This window comes from Photinus pyralis, unplaced genomic scaffold, assembly GCF_008802855.1.
Source record: "Photinus pyralis isolate 1611_PpyrPB1 unplaced genomic scaffold, Ppyr1.3 Ppyr1.4_LG8, whole genome shotgun sequence".
NCBI classification, from domain to species: Eukaryota; Metazoa; Arthropoda; class Insecta; order Coleoptera; family Lampyridae; genus Photinus; species Photinus pyralis.
In genome coordinates, this window is record NW_022170819.1 from 21,617,442 (window position 1) to 21,635,208 (window position 17,767).

General features: G+C 36.8%; 1 long non-coding RNA gene across 1 annotated transcript; it reads left to right on the forward strand.

Annotated features, from left to right (window-relative positions):
• Window positions 1–16,026: 16,026 nt before the first annotated feature.
• On the forward strand, window positions 16,027–17,123 carry LOC116179833. The gene is made up of 2 exons (XR_004147049.1): window positions 16,027–16,813; window positions 16,885–17,123. It is a non-coding gene; the product is annotated as an uncharacterized LOC116179833 (long non-coding RNA).
• Window positions 17,124–17,767: the final 644 nt, after the last annotated feature.

The following is a 17,767-nucleotide window of genomic DNA, read 5'->3' on the forward strand; positions in this document are numbered from 1 at the left end:
ATTAATAGGAACACTGGTTTCCGTATGTCCGGCCGTGAAGTACGGTTGGTTGTATACAAAGTCTCTTGAGAGGGATAAGTTTTTGGCGCTGAAAGAAAATAATGGTAACTTCAATTCAATTATGCAATCTCACCTGGTGGGAATCAAACCTGAGACACGGGGCTAATACCATTCGCAAAGACACGTTCTCTCTGGAGATATTCACGGACGCCTCCCTATCGGGTTGGGGCGCCTGTTGTGGCTCCGATCGTATTCACGGTTGGTGGACTCAGACGGAACGAGAAGAACACATCAACTATTTAGAACTCCTCGCAATCTTCCACGGATTAAAGTCTTTTGCTAAGGGTAAAAGTAACAATCACATTCTAATCAGGACAGACAATACCACTGCGTTGTCTTACATAAATCGTATGGGTGGCATTCAGCGCCTGAAACTGTCCATTCTCTCTAGAGACATATGGCAGTGGTGCGAACGCAGAAATTTGTGGATATTCGCCTCATACAGAAGTTCGGGGGATATAACAAACGGGCAGACGAGGAATCTCGTTCTCTCCTAGGAGACACGGAATGGTCGCTGAACGACACTTCTTTTGCACAAATAGTTCACTATTTTGGACAACCCGATATTGACCTCTTCGCAACAAGATCAAACGCGAAATGTAAACGTTACGTGTCGTGGAAGAAGGATCCAGACTCTTTAGCAAGCGACGCATTCACAGTCTCTTGGGCAAACGAGTTCTTTTACGCTTTCCCTCCTTTCTGCCTAATCCTGAGGGTTTTATAGAAAATTTTGCTAGATGAAGCGGAAGGAATAATTGTAATGCCTTTCTGGTCCTCCCAAGCTTGGTTCCCTCTTCTTAACGAAATAAAAATGGCACATTTATTTTTAAAACCGAGCGAGGACTTACTTCTCTCTCCTTACAGAGAACCACACCCGCTACACCAATCGCTTTCACTGATGGTCGCAAGATTATCCGCGAAGCCTTCCGGCGCAAAAACTTACCCGAGTGCGTCCTGGGCACAATCCTCCGGTCAATTTTCAAAGCGACGCTGAAGCAATACGAATCCACATTCCGCTTATGGTGGCAATTTTGTAAGGATGAGAAGATTGACCCATTCGAAGCTGAGCGGGAGCAGGTCTTGTCATTCTTACAAATGACGCTATCCAAGAGAGGCTGCAAATACGGAACCGTCAATTCACATAAGTCGGCGATTTCTCTTATACTTAAGGAAAGTCTGGAAGGAGATTCACTTATGAAGCGTTTCATCAGAGGAGTGTCGTGGATGAATCCATCGACACCAAGATACGATCACACATGGAATCCGCAAACTGTAATAGAACAGAAGCATGGGAAGCGACGACACCCTTTCATTGAAACAAATCATAATGAAGCTAGCCATCCTTTTGGCTCTGACATTATTTAGCCATTTATCATCTCCTTTGTAATAAAAAAATCAATAACATGATTCGGCGTTCACTGGATTTAGAGATTGAACTTTGCTGATGTAGATCTTTTCGCTGTACATTGCCGCATAGTTACTAAAACTAAATAGTGCCATTTGCCAGGTAAGCAGCACAAAATAGTACAAGGTAGTGAAGTCTAGTATTATTGTCTGAGCACCACATAGAAAAGCATTAAAGAAGAAACGTTAATGTGCCCCCGTTATAGCTTTGTGTAAATTCTGTTTATATGTATTTCTGTAATTCTCTTTGGTGTTTTGTAAAACTACTGACAAAATTACATAAATGCAGAGAATTTCAGTGTACATTTCAAATTATCGGAGAAACATAAAGTAGCTTAATACAAAGACAGAATTTCATAACAATTTTGATAAATATATTTAAACCAGTTTTATATAAAAGCAAAAATTCCTTAATGAGGATTTTTGTCATAAAAGAATATTTCTACAGAAAAATGCCTTCAAATTTATTTTAGGAAAAACTTCTATAGACATATTTTCCATTTGCCCCTACGATAAAGATTGACCGCCACTTTTAAAAATGCTTCCCTTCATATGCCATTTCTCAATTTACTTCATAATGTAGGAATCACTTTACAAAAATTGCTTACATAAAATAGATGTTACTAAATCTCTCTCACTTCATTGAAAATTTATCTTGGCAGACAATTTTTTACACGCGTTTTCATTTCATGAACTGTCAGGAATTTTATTATTTATCTAATATTTACGAAGTATTTGGTTTTTGTTCAATAAATTGTATTTTAAGCATTAAAATTTACTTTAACCTTTCATTATGTAGTAAATAATGCATAGACAAGGCATCTTTCATTATTTACGAGGTGAATAAGCTTAGGGCTGAAGTTTCTTGTGATGCCACCAGAACGCAGCCTCACTTTTCTGCGTAGATTTGGCTTAACTGATGACAATCGGGTATACGGATGAAGGGATGGACTACCACCGGGACGCAGCCTCACAACCCGTAACGAAAAAAGACTTAAATTATGGTAGTTCGGATAATAGTTATTTATGCAATGAGTGTATAAATGAGGCGTTTTATTGGTGAGTGAGATGTTTGGTCCACGAGCGCAGCGAGTGGACTAAATTCGAACGAACCAATAATCGCCGATTTATACATGAATTGCATACAACGTTTTTTCGTCGACTGCACTGGGGTAGGTAATTTTAAATTCAACTACAAGAAATTACAAACGAAATTATGAGCGACGATTTTTCACTACCTAAATTACAGCTATTGTCGTTGCTATAGTAATGTGTTGTTTTATGCTGTATTTAGTCGTATCACTCTTTACTTTAAAAATAATTAGACGAAATCTCAAAATATAAGTTTAATACCAAAATCACTTTCACAAATCGAAAAGCAAACAGAACGTAAGGCGATCCGGTCATTACTGTTGTAGCTTTTCCTCCCGCTCCACTACAACCTGCTACCGCTCCCCTTGCTTGTCATCCCGCAACCACGTCACCATATTGCCAACATTCCGCAACCACGTCACCATATTGCCAACATTCCGCAACCACGTCACCATATTGCCAACATGTAGCGTCAGTCCTTGTAATCGCAGTGGAAGATTATGTTGCTTGCTCTGCTGCGGAGACGATTTTAACATTATATCCACTCAAATCAAAAGAAACTTATTGGAACGGTTTCGATCAGTTCGGCAATTGATGGAATACAATGAATTATTTGTAAGGAGATATTTCCGAAAATGTCACGTTGACATTTTACCTTGAAAAGGTATGTGAAATTAGAATGTAATTAATTCTTTTGCAACTGTACTAAAGTACCTACGTGTATTAACAGTGAAAGAAAGATATGGAAATGTTCATCCCTGTGGTCGACGTACTCAATGTTGAAGGTAAAGTAACTGAATACCTTAACAATACCTTATCCGAGGAGCTACACATACATACATCAGGATATGCTTTGCTGAGATCGTTTGGCGACCATACTGGCTGCTGATCTCACTACATTAAAACCGAGATTAAAATGGTTAGGTGGATGGAAGTTCTCAGCTGTTGCCGAAAGTGAATTGTTATATAATTGTCATTTCCCTTTAATAAAATGGTTGTTATGTATAAGTGGTTGCTAACGATTAATGGTTGCTAACGTATAATGGTTGGTTGCTAACCATTAATGGTTGCTAACGATTAATAAGCTTCATCATTGTACTCGTCACTAAGGAGTAATTTATATTGTTATCGAGAGGTCGACGAAAAAGGATATTAACGGTCACAGTCGAAAATCTCCTTTATTATTCTTATGTACCCATTTTATACAATTTTTTATAATTAAATTTACAGCGCTTCTAAAAAAGTTAATTACCCTGACATGGAAGCTTTGTACGGGTTCTTGGGTAGGCACGCTGGTCGGTGCAGTCGTGACTCTTAAGATTCTAAATAAAATTGATAAACACACAATGTCAATATGGACGTTAAGGTCGCCTGAATTAATGACGGGTTATTAATTGTTAGTCAAGTATTATTTTCAAATTCTTGAATTATTTTGTTGGGTTCTTTATGTGTAAGTGTTTGTGTAGTGGTTTGTTTTTTCTTGTAAACTATTATTTCCTAGAATTGTTAAATGTAAGGCAATTTATCGTTTATCGTTATCAATTTTGCTTTGTTAATTTAAGTGACAGTTCGTTTTAATTTCCGGACACTTTTATTACTTTTGTTAAATGGGTGATGTAATTTATTAGCGATAAGGCGTTTTAATGGGCAACTGCGTGTTTTTTATAGAAAAATGTTATTTGCGATAAGAGAATTCCGCGTAAAATTTGGATACATGACTTAAGGAGGGACAAGGAAGATAGGCGGGACTGGCTGTTGTTGCTACGTGTCCGTTCATTGGATGGAGATTTTAGAATTGGAAGAGGGACCTTAAATACTAAAGTTGGTGTAAGAGGGCCTTTGTCAATTTCGGGACCGAGATGCTGTTCGTATATATATATATATATATATATATATATATATATAAAATAAATCTAACTAAACTGACTTTTAGTTTAAGAATGTATGAATTAATCACGTAGGTAATTTAAAATATGGAATCGGTTTGTGTCTTAAGGCAGATCTGATTACTTGAGACGGCTGAAAAATTATAAACCACCCTTCACGGCGACCTACCTAATAATAATTTAAACGGAGTATTACAACTACTATCGTTTTCTAGCGTTTCCATATCCAGGATTAATTCCTTTGTGTAGGTACTCATAAAACTGTGTTTACTCTTCGTGAATGAAAATTCCACGATTTGCAATTGAATTTTCATCATGACCGGAAGGATTTATAAAATTCCAAAATCTTTCCACTGACTTGTTATCAACAATACAGACACATCTGTAGTTTCATCTGCAATGATGGAGACAAATCTACTTTAATTTCTTTAGAAACTTCTACATTATATATACTTCAAGCATGCATTCCAGTAATTCATTTTGTGTCATTTTAGATGTTCCCATAAATTCCAACCAACTGTTGAAATGATCTTTCAAATCTTTACCTAACAAGTACTGACATTTATTAATTCTTCAAATACTCCTTGATTTTCGGATTCATCGCTTTCGTCTTGCCCTCTTAATGCTAATTGTAGTGCGTCAAAATCGAATGCAATTAATTATAATATTTAAAACATGTCTGTTTTGTCAACTTTTTCGTTATAATATGCTGTTATTGTTTGTCTATACGCCGAATTCAGTTGAATTAATATATGTAACTCAGGGTGACATGGTGAATCGGGTGAAATGAGGAATTACCCTATTTCTTTTCTGGGTACATAGATGTTTCTGTAAGTCTGCTTGCCGACAGTTTATTATCATCTGTGCAGCGAGTACATTGCGCAAACCAGCCCTGTTTTAAAAACCGTAAGTAATTTGTACAAAATTGTTTTCAAATATTCCACATACTCAAATATAGCTTACGTTACACAAAAATCTTATTAACTTCGCTATACAATTGAAATTCCCCAGTTTAACAACCCCCACTCAAGAATGATGCTAAATTGATTACTGACGGGTTTCCACAAATAAATTGATTTCGCACGTATAGGGCCAAGTACAAGTGAAATAATTGTATTAACCAACTCTTACCTTGCACCAATTATACGTCGACGCGAAGAAGTGCGCATGAGCTCAGTTCCCGGATCCAAAACCTGCATATAATCAAAAGAAAACCTCCCAGCAGAGCTCTGTATATAATTAATTGACTAATGCCTGAAGGGTCTCGCTCTACTAGTAATATGCTTCTATAATAGGCACGGTACTTAATCGGCCAACCTCTTCAGAAGGAAGTGGTAAACTCCATTCACGCTTTAAACTCCATCATAACTTAATCGAGATGGCAAAGATATTAAATAGGTACTAACGTTAACAAACTACTAGGATGTGATGGCATTTAGCCCAAACGGGGCAAAATAGTTATTAACTAATATGCTGAACAGTTACGGATGTTGTCTCTTGGCTGAAGATCGAATCCTGATAACAAATCTCGTCCATGACCCGGTGACCCAACTCTAGAAAATGCCGGCTCGTTATCAGCAAGTGGAAGATATGTCCAAGGTGTTGGCACCCGCAGGCAACGGTCAATTTAACCCAAGGTTGCACACGTACGTCAACAGAATTGTAGGCAAAACGTCTCCGAAACTTAAGCTGGCCCTTACAGTTGAATTAAATTTGAATTTGAACTAACATTAAAACTAAAAATTGAAACCCTACAAGAAATTAAAGGTAAACCCTCTTCGTTGATGTCATAAAATGTACATACCTCTTAAATAAGGGTACTAATTGTAAATGAAGCAATAAGTTAATGGAAAATTGTCGTATAACATGACAGCTAAACCTAAAGAAAAGGTACACTTCATTCAAGTAAATGAAATGCAAGTGGCCGTACTTACGATAAGACAGAAAAATAACGCAATTATACCCTCTCTACGGAATTATAGGTGAATCCGTTCACTAATTGTTCCAGAATTCCCAATTTAATGAATCCAATTGCCCGAGATTAATAAGATATGGATGATGGCAATTAAAATTCCATGCGTTCTAAGTAACGCCTCAGCTATTGGTTTTTTAATGAAGTATAACCTGCTACGGTTCTCGAAAGAAAGGGGAAAATCAAAGTGGACAATCGATAACCACTGCGCGGTAAAAATTGCGTGGTTAAAATTCCAACAATAAATGGAGCCATCTATTCAAAAGTTACGAGGATCTTTCAGTAAGTAAATATTGGCTGCTTCGTAATGGATAAAACAAGTATGTTCTATTAGGATATTTTACATTAGATTCTTTTCTGTTATTATTTATGTAGTTGTACACACTATTTTATTTTGGATAATAAAAAGATTTCGTGTACTTGTTTATTTCATTGACTTTTAGTAATTGGTTAATTGAATATAAATTTATTCAATGCTATCGTTCAAGATGATAATCTGCAATAAACTCTTACACCTTCACCGAAGCATAGGTTTTTTTAGGACAAATAATATGGATAATTTGTCCTTAAATAGAATAATTAATGACGCCATAGAATTCATGCTCCGTCGTTCATTTAGGCATATCCCAACACACATTGAATGAATAGAGTTAACTCAGAAGGCACGCTGTGACTGTCCGTTTCTCGTTAAAGAGTTCGTTAAGACTTAATCTAGGAAACGGGACCATTATGTACACAATACACACATCAACTACACTTTATTCTCTATGGGTAAAGTAAATAGTTAATGTATAAGAAAACTTTTTTGATCAAAAGACTAACGTTACAGTTTACGTAAGCGTTATTTATGATGTTGACATGGCTGAATCGACTAAAAGCGATTTCACCCAAGACTTACTAATGACTTTTCCGTTATCTCAAGTTGGCATTTCTCTTCTGAACGTTCCTAGTTTTATGCAAATTAGAACTGAAAGTAGTACACATTTGTACAATTTTGAAGTAACTTGTTAATAAACCTACTTTTTATACTTGATACCTCTTATGGCTTGTTTTTCAGTTCCAATTTATAATGGAGTTATACTACGGGAAAAACAACCACTACTTACGCCGATACTATAACAAAACTGTAAGCGTATCGTTTTGTGGGAAAATTATTTAATTTAAAATTTTCTCCACACGTACAAAACGCTAACGCGGGATCGAATGCCGTAAAAATATTTTAAAAAAAGACCGGGAATCAAAGTGGAAAAATTAAATTAATAATATGTAAATGCGAACTCATCGTTAAAGGGGAAAACTTTCGTCAAATATTAAAGCGTATACTTCGCATTCGAGATTGTGGAAACCTGGAGGGCATAAAAGCGGTTTAGCTCTACGTATACCCACCCATAAAGGTTCAAATCAGCAGTGATGATAATGTATAGAACTTCATTTTGCTTCTCGTAAGGTAATTGTTTTCGATTCTTACTAAATAGTGCCTGGTTTGATTGGGGCGATTAATTCTTAATCTAATTAGCAACAGCACGAAAACGTGGTGTAACAGCCAAATGTGTAACATCATTTACCATTTGCAAAAAAATTAAATAGCAGAATGTCTACAAGTTACAACTATTTTAACTATCATTGAATATAAGGTCTCTGAATGATACGCTTTCATTAGGCCTTCCATCTCCTGCTATACTCACAGGCAGCGACGCAGCATATGTAAGTAATAACTGACAACTGATTTTTTTCAATAACTTGCTGTGTCGCTAGCGGCTAGAGGATTAAAAGGGATAGCTCGAATTAATTCAGACACCATGATACTATAAATAAGGAATATGTAATCCCATAGAATCTATAAAACGTTAGCGTTAGCGAGCTTTTTTGTTTTCTATTAAAGTTTTAAACCCGTTCAATGTATGGTTTCGTTGTACAAGTTTATGTGCAACTCGGATACACACAATCAGTGCCTTTAATTTATCTAACCGCATAAAGTCAATGTTGTTCTCTTATCGCCCGAGTAAGCTGTTGGCATCGTTTTGTAGAGATCGATTTGTGCGATAAGGGATTAACTTGGTTAGTCGGAAATATTACAAGTGATATACATACAGTCCGGAAGCGACCAACGAATCCGTTTCGAAAGCTTAATGCATTGTAGAGTGACAAAAAACTAATCATACTAGCAGCCGTGGCGTGTTTAAATTTGGCTCTCATCTGTAAAGTTCACTGAAGGACTTAATCCTTTATAGTTACGTGATGAATTGTTGTGAGAATGTTATTCACACATTCCCTTTTATGCGACACGTTATATGTGCAAATAAAGCGCCTTTTTTAAACGAAAATAGAAATAGAAAATAATTATGCACTTTGGCGACAAATGTAGTGAATGTTTGAAAGAAATCGGTAGCAGCAGAAACAGTAACACATGTTTTACTTATTAAAACAGCTTCTTGATAATTAAGGGAAAAGGGCAGGGGAGCCTCTTCGGATAACATTTAAAAGCCATCTCGAACAAAATTCAAACGATACGCTATTTAATGCAAGAAATATTAAATCATTGGGGAAATTATCCGCTAAATTATTCATAACAGCAGAAATGAGCTTAAGGTTCGTTCACAAGAGAGTCGCACTTACGTTTTGACAACACCGACAGATACGTCACGTATAGACGTTCCATTTTTGTGCGAGTACTCTCGCCCAACACACCGTTCTCGAGATATGAGGAATTATAACCGATCTCATCAAAGCATCGCGGAGAAGGCCTGTAGTTGGCAGAAATCATTTCATTTAGTTGGCAATTTTCACTACAATACCATTGAGAGAGCTACTTTCTGTATTTTTTATCTTTGTTAACGAAACCGCCCCTCGATGGGCGGCATATGTATCAAAAATTTGATGAAAAATGGTCGTCGCCTGTAGAAGTTATGCACGTTTTATTTTCCATAACATCCCGGCACACCTTACAGTCTATTGCAAAAATTTCAGATTTTCTAGGTGGGATGGGATTATTTACTTCACTATTTCAAGGTCCTTCGTTCGCGCCGCGCTGTTGGTACTTCTGATTCGATACAGTGGATTGAGTACCTACACTAGTTCTTATAGAAATTTCTTCCCCTCAAGGACAAATAAGGAAAATAACAGTATACTGCAGCGAATATTCTAGAAATCCCGATTAACATCAAGGCGCCATGAAAGATTAGTCATCGGCGACAAGAAACTAAAGCAGATGTTTAACCTGGTCCTAAGGCTGTGGTATTGAGACCATTCGAGAAGAATGTGCCTGGTGATCAATCTTTCATTACAGGTAGCGCATGTGTTCGGCCTTGCTCTAGTGATTAGGTGGATGTGTATGGCCGGTTCTTAACCTGGTGATGATGCATTGGTTGTATCTGCTGAGCGTGCAGGTTTTCTCTCTGACATTTTCCCGGACTGTGTGTAGTTTAGTGGTTAGCCGCTTCCATTGTTGGTCCCAGTTGTAACATAATTATCATAATGTTAGGAATGTGACCCAACTGACCTATGTCCAGATAGACAGGTATTCAGAAAATAGACAACCCAAATTACATATGTACCTGGTTACACCAGTAAATTAGAAACTGATGTGGGTTTAATATTAGGTGCAATGCAGGTGCTTTCAAATTTTGGTGGAGCGAGGGTAATAGCGATAGGGATTTCGCTATGATGAATATCTGTTTTATACACGGATATTTGTTAAGCATCAACAAATCGGTGTCTGGATCTTGCCAAAACTGCAACACTTGTAATTCTATGTGTGTTCCAGTTGCAACATTTTCTTCCTCCAAAAATTCAAAAAAACTTCTTTCTGGAATTTCTCTAGCCCCCGCAACTTTTATGTCATCGAAACCGTGCAGTTTTTGAACTTTATCAATGATCATTTGTTTTATTGTGTCCTGACTGTGGTCAACACCTTGTTCTCTAAAAGATGCCATCCATCTCAGTTTGAATAAGGGATGTGTTGCACTAGCAATAATTGCTTTATATATTTTATCGGAGTCGTCTCTGAAAAGTTAAAGTAATCTGCAAATCGATAGTCTAGCGATGTAATGCATTCATTTAAGACGGATACCAAATAGTTCCAAGGTTTTTCTTTCATATTTCTCCATTTCGAACGTAACGATACAAGTGTGGGCAGAAGATATCCAAAATAAATATTGTTTTGACCTTGCAGTATGTCCAGAGCTCTTGATAGAGGTTCTAATATGTCACAGTACTCTTTGAGATATTCTAAATCTGTCTCTTTGAGCATTTGAGACGTATTTTTAATATCTAATGCATTATACAATTTTGGTAAATGCATTTTAATCTTCAAAATTTGGGAAATAGAATCAAACATTGAATTCCACCGTGTTCCTCCTGGGTAGCTGAGTACATGTCCTAGGGTTGCCTTTATTATTTCCGCAGATTTAGGCCTCCCTGATTTGGTCCACAGTACATTACATTTTGATATGATGAATGTATGTCGTGACCGCAACTTAACGTTTGTATTGATCACTTTAATTATATCACTTGTTGCTATCAGGCTCAACGTAAATGATCAGGAAGAACGAATCCCTCTGAATCATCATTATTATCCAAAATTGGCTGGCAAGTAAACATGGCGTCTTCAACATCTTCCATACCTTCATGAGAACAGCCAGTTTGATGATGTGGGGGGACCCATGTGACTTTAGAAATGTATAGTTATTCCCAGTATTTTCATTGTGATTGCTCTTTTGACTAGTGTGTGGTCAGTCTCATTTTTTCCTCGGTGGGTGCTCGGCCTTTTTTGAGTAGGATGAATCAAGTTTAACGTTTTTTGAGCAGTTTTGAGAGTCAGATCCAGATTTTTTCTCCGACATAGATATGCGAAGTCATCTATGAACAGTCTTTTTTTCAAGGAAGCCTTCACAATCTTTGCTTGTTTACAGTAATAAATTATTTCATTTCATTTCTTTAACAGTTCGTCGAATATTTTTATTTGCAATATAAGCAATTCGAACTGTGTTTCGAGTTAGTTCCAACGTTGATGCGCTCGTGTTATGTTATACATTGTGTGTGATAAATACTACCTAAAAATTATAAATCAATTCATTTCATATTATTAATTAATTGTAAATAAATATAGGCCAGTCAAATTAGGTAGAAAAATAGCGGAAATAGTTAAAAGCTGAAAATTGGTATAGACGTCCATTAGGACCGAAACTCCTAGCGCCCGAGCCGCTATCTTGGAAAAAAGGTACTCCAAAAAAGATGGTATGCACTTTTTTATTTTCGTTATTTACGTCAGTATTCCACGTTGAATATAGAGCATAATCTTTTTTTCAGATGTAATTTCATTATTTTCAGCGCTCGCGTGCTTACACCTGTACCAAATGCCTACATTTTCGGAGCTCGTCGAGTGCTGCAGGGGAAAAGCTTACCCCTGCCCGTCTACGAATGTGGGTATACAATGTTTGGCAGTTTTGTATAAAAAAGTCGTGCGTTGTACATTAGAAATGAGTAGTTGTGAATTTGCGAGAGATGTTTATTTGCGGCGATAGTTAGTGCTATGAAGGAAAGGGTACTGAATACTGTGCGTAAATCGAGTAAGGCGAGAGGGGACGGAAAAAATGAAATTCTAAAGTTTTTGAAAACTGTGATTGTGCACGTATCGTGTAGAAAAGTCTACACCCACAAAGACAACATCAAAGCTGCATTGAAAAAACTGACGGGCAAGAATACAGGATCTGAAAATAGTAGCCCAGTTAAAACCAAACTACAATCTGCTGCCCCTGTTTTCGATTTTAAAATTAATGGTTTTTACTGTGGAGAACGGATAGATTCAGCTTTTCACGAAAACGAAAGAAAGAAGGACGTCAGTCAACATATTAAAGTGTACTTTTTGAGTCCCTTCCGAGCCCTTGTGGCCTGTGTTCCGCAGAACACACAGAACCCCGCTTGCTACGGAGCGGCGCTTCACTCTAAATAACTAATCAATTTCGGATTTGGATACAAATCAATAAATCAGCAAATTCAAAATTATGGTAGGAATACGTACCTACTTTCCTTTTCAATGTCATGTTTACATACTTTGTTTTTTACTCTGTTGAAAATCGTAAACGATACAAAACGCGGACGAAAAGGAATTAGGAGGGTTAGAATAAAACCATACCCCTTAAAGGCGTGTTAACGAGATTTTTAGAAACAACTTGTAACATGGTTTCACGCTTTATTATAATAGAAGCTAGCGGTTTACATTCGTACTTTTCTACTTGTTTATGACTAAAACATACTAGAACTGTTATATGAATATTACGTTATTCCTATTGTTAATTTGTACTGTAATGATCTGTATCGATAATGTAAGTGATCAAGGGGTTAAACTTGTGTACAATGAGCAGTAAACATTGTCACTGCGCTCTAATGAGTATCATGAGATAATTCTGAACTGTTAACGTAATTGGTGCATCTATTTTCGCTTAATATTAATTATTCATGGGCGCTTCGTTTAGGTGCACCTAGTGCAACAACAGCGATTAAGCTAAAAATATACAGTTAATTAAATTGCCATTTTTAAACCAACCGGCAGCAGAATTTTTAATTTTAAAAATACATAAATAGTCGTTTCGAAAATATCTCTAAGGATAAAAATGCCAAAGACATCCATATAAATGCATACACGTGCTCCCATACTGGACAACAGTTGCTTTCTAGGCACGTTTTCATATTGCAGCAGAACATTTTAGCACGTTTTATATTAAAAGTAATAACAAATACCTAATATGGTGTAAATCGAGGTTATTATAGAAATTGGAAACGGATTTTAGTAAAGATATCCAATTTTTGTATGTGTAATGCTTATAATGACGGTGATGGTAAGGGGTTTGAAAACAAAATTGTACGGGTATCTTTGAATTGGATTTTTGTTGATTTCGTGATATAATGACGCCTGTACGAGGTTGAGGTCATATTAAACACTTTGAACGCGAGCTATCATTTAACATTGATTTCATTTTATTCATTTTTGTAACAAAATAATTATGTACATACCTATATTTGAGTCAATTTCTATCAGTGCAGTGCAAATAAAGCGATACAATGATAAAAACGTCTAACTAAGTTAGTATTATTTAGTTTTTAGCGCATTTCCACAAAAATAAAAAAAAATGCGCTATTGTGGCCACTTTGTCCGTCCGTCCGCTAACTTTGCGACGCTACTAGTTTTTTATCTTAAGAGCTATTGTTCTACTTTTTTCGCTATTTGGTTCGTTATGGTGTCGAGTCTGTACCAAGGAAGGAATTTTTTCTGTACCGCTTACAAAAAAAGTTATTGTAAAAAAAACAAAAAACCGTTTTTACATGTTCCATAATTTTACACTTTTGCCGTTTATTAACGATCCTAGAGATCGTTTATAATTTTGCATTGCTATCTGTCGTCTGCCTGTTGGTCTGTCCGTCTGTTCCTTTGTCTGTCTGTCCATCTATCTGTCCGTGTGAACGATAACTTTGTTTAAAAATGTTCGATCGCTTTTACATCTCCGTTAGTTATGAACTGAATTGCATGAAATTCAATATGGGCATAGATTTAGCCATATAATACGCAATGCCAAAAGTTGGATCGAATCGATTTAAAATTCACAGTGCCCTTTTCGCATCTCGACCATTTATAAACCGAATTGCAAACTTTTTTACTTATAAAAGTATTTGAATGAAATTTGATACATAGGCACTTGAAATAAAGGAAAATTAAACGCCAATTTCAAAATTTGGTTTTGCGCATGCGCAGTGCCAACTTTTTTATTTATGGAAGAATTTAAACGAAATTTGATACATAGGCACTTGGGATAAAGGAAAATCAAACGCAATTTCAAAATTTGGTTTTGCGCATGCGCAGTGCCAACTTTTTTATTTATGGAAGAATTTAAACGAAATTTGATACATAGGCACTTGGGATAAAGGAAAATCAACCGCCAATTTCAAAATTTGGTTTTGCGCATGCGCAGTGCCAACTTTTTTATTTATGGAAGAATTTAAACGAAATTTGATACATAGGCACTTGGGATAAAGGAAAATCAAACGCCAATCTCAAAATTTGGTTTTGCGCATGCGCAGTGCCAACTTTTTTATTTATGGAAGAATTTAAATGAAATGTGATACATAGGCACTTGGAATAAAGGAAAATCTAGCGCTAGTTTCAAAATTTTATTTTGCGAATGCGCAGTACCAACTTTTTTATCTATGGAACTATTTAAGTGAAATTTGATACTTAGGCGCTTGGAACAAAGGAAAATCTAACATTAGTTTTAAAATTTAGGTTTGCGCATGCGCAGTTCCAACTTTCTTATTTAGAAAAGAATTGAAATGAAATTCTTCGCATAAACTGAAATTGAAGTAGCACGTCAACAATGGATTGCCCATGCGCAACGCTATCTTTCATATTTGTGGGCGGATTTTTACGATTTTAACAGAAGTTGCATCTTACAAATGGGAAATGAATGCAAGTGGAAATGCGCTTTATGTAAATCGTTTACGATTACTTTTTAACTTGTTAAGATATTTTGGCCTTTTGATTGGAGACTTTATACTTTCAAGTTTGGCCTCTTTATCTAACATTGCGCAAAAAAATTTTAAATATCGTATTGTATTCTCCCATTACAATAAACTATTCCGACATACTATCAACTTTAATTGATGAATACATTTACTTTAGTAAACAACTATTAAAACCCAAATTTCATTTTTTAAAGCATTGTCCTGATACGATAAAAAAGTTTGGAGGTGCCTCATATTTAGTTAGTGAAATATGAGGCTAAACATAGAATATTAAAATTAAGAGCATCTTCGAATCGTAGGAACATTACTAAAACATTAGGCATTCAATATCAACCGCAATTAAATAAAATGTTTTCAACGTCACTTTTATGCTACACCCGGAACGTTAAGGACACCCGTGGTCGATCAAACTTTTGCTTTTGCTAGTGTAAAGTCATTCGCATTATTGATTCTTTTTGAGTATTAATTACAGTTTTAGTATACGATTAGCTTCCCTTGTCAGACATTGCTATTTCGCAATACTTTTTGTGCAGCGCGATTCACTAATCCTTTTATTTGTTAGTATGTGTGGTTCTCTGTTACAGATTGGCAGAACGCGCTCTTCTGAGCTCACAAGGTTGCAAAGATAAATGTTGTTATTTTCTTCGATTCCCTAATTTAAATGTTTGGTTACGTTGGTTTTCGATTCACTTAACGGTTGTTTCTAGGGAAGCCTGTTTTGATATTAATATTTTCTCCGGATTACTATTACTACTTTTCCCTTTTGCTTTATCTTTGCTTATGTATAAGAACCACCATATTCACCCCGACCCACCTCCACTTTGCCTGAGCTTACCGCGTGCTGATCTCCATGGAATTTTGTTGTTTGCCCAAAGTCGCAGTCTAAAAAGTGAAATTTAGTCCTTGATTAACGATCCCGGGGGTTTGACCAATTGTCCAATAAGTCCAAATTGACACTGACACTGGTGACTAGCTAATAATTATTATTAATAACTCGATATATTGAGAGAATGTTACACTTAAACAAGGTCTTTACAAGTCTCTCCGACGGTATTGTAATTTCACACCAACGAACCATGTGAGAGACTGTAAGGGTTTTTCGGTGGGCACGCGGGTAGCTACAGTCGTGCCCCAGGGTTTCTAAATAAAACTTATTTACACACCAGTTTCCTTTTATTTTTGAACACCGTGTATCTATACCACAGAATATAGAATTATTATTTAGTTGGTATCCCTGGTGTTGTCGATACGGTAGTATTCTGCTATGCCGTTGCCTCGGGTTGCGGTAAAAGGGCAATGGCGGCGATCTCAGGTGTCGAGATGTCGGAGCTGATCGCCTCGGCTCAGCGGTACTCTAATTTGGCGGTAGCTGTAAGTTTATCGATTAGCGGGTTTTTATCCGGGAGTTGGTAAGCTATCGATGAATCGGGGTGCGAATGATTGGTGCCGCCGGGTTCTATTTCAGGTGAATGACACCAGCACTTCCGAATACTCGGCCCGTCAGTGCGGTATGGTACTTATGCTAGAGGTGGTACACAGGATGTGACACGGCCACTACCCCCGTACACCACGCTCGAGGTTGAAGCAGAATCAACGGTCGCAAACTGGAGGAATGCAGGTCGAAGGCCCCACAGTTCCCAGTTCCCGTACTTTGACTCGCCTCGTATCTAAGGGACTGGTGATAGTATGGTAACGAAAAGCAAGATGTGACACGGCCACTACCTCCGCTTAACGTTCACAACCTTACGACTAAATCAAGCAAGCGGGAGCTGGCTACATGCGGGTCACAGGCCCCACAGGTATCGAACTTCCGGGTGTTTGAGGGTTCGTCTTTCAAGGACTGGATGATTTCGAATGAATGGCGAGGTTAAGGGTGCAGGGACAGGTGGGTTAAGGATATAAGCGGAACGGAAACGGTATCGAATGCAAACGGGAAATCGGATGAATGATTATCAGTTTCGGGTCTGGATTCAGGTTTTCGGTCATCAAATGACAGGATAGAAGTGTCTTCTAAACTCAAGGGATCCTCCTTTTATACAGCCATGATTAGGCCTACGACTAGGAAGTGGAAATGACACTTGATTATGTTATCATTAATGATTAGTTAGCGACATCTATTGATGTCAATGTAGTGCATTTGTAAAGGAGCGTTTACACGCTCCCATAAATAAAGGCACGGGTACATTGTTACCTTACANGAATTTAAACGAAATTTGATACATAAGCACTTCGAATAAAGGAAAATCAAACGCCAATTTCAAAATTTGGTTTTGCGCATGCCCAGTGCCAACTTTTTTATTTATGGAAGAATTTAAACGAAATTTGATACATAGGCACTTGGGATAAAGGAAAATCAAACGCCAAATTCAAAATTTGGTTTTGCGCATGCGCAGTGCCAACTTTTTTATTTATGGAAGAATTTAAACGAAATTTGATACATAAGCACTTCGAATAAAGGAAAATCAAACGCCAATTTCAAAATTTGGTTTTGCGCATGCGCAGTGCCAACTTTTTTATTTATGGAAGAATTTAAACGAAATTTGATACATAGGCACTTGGGAATAAAGGAAAATCAAACGCCAATTTCAAAATTTGGTTTTGCGCATGCGCAGTGCCAACTTTTTTATTTATGGAAGAATTTAAATGAAATGTGATACATAGGCACTTGGAATAAAGGAAAATCTAGCGCTAGTTTCAAAATTTTATTTTGCGAATGCGCAGTGCCAACTTTTTTATCTATGGAACTATTTAAGTGAAATTTGATACTTAGGCGCTTGGAACAAAGGAAAATCTAACATTAGTTTTAAAATTTAGGTTTGCGCATGCGCAGTTCCAACTT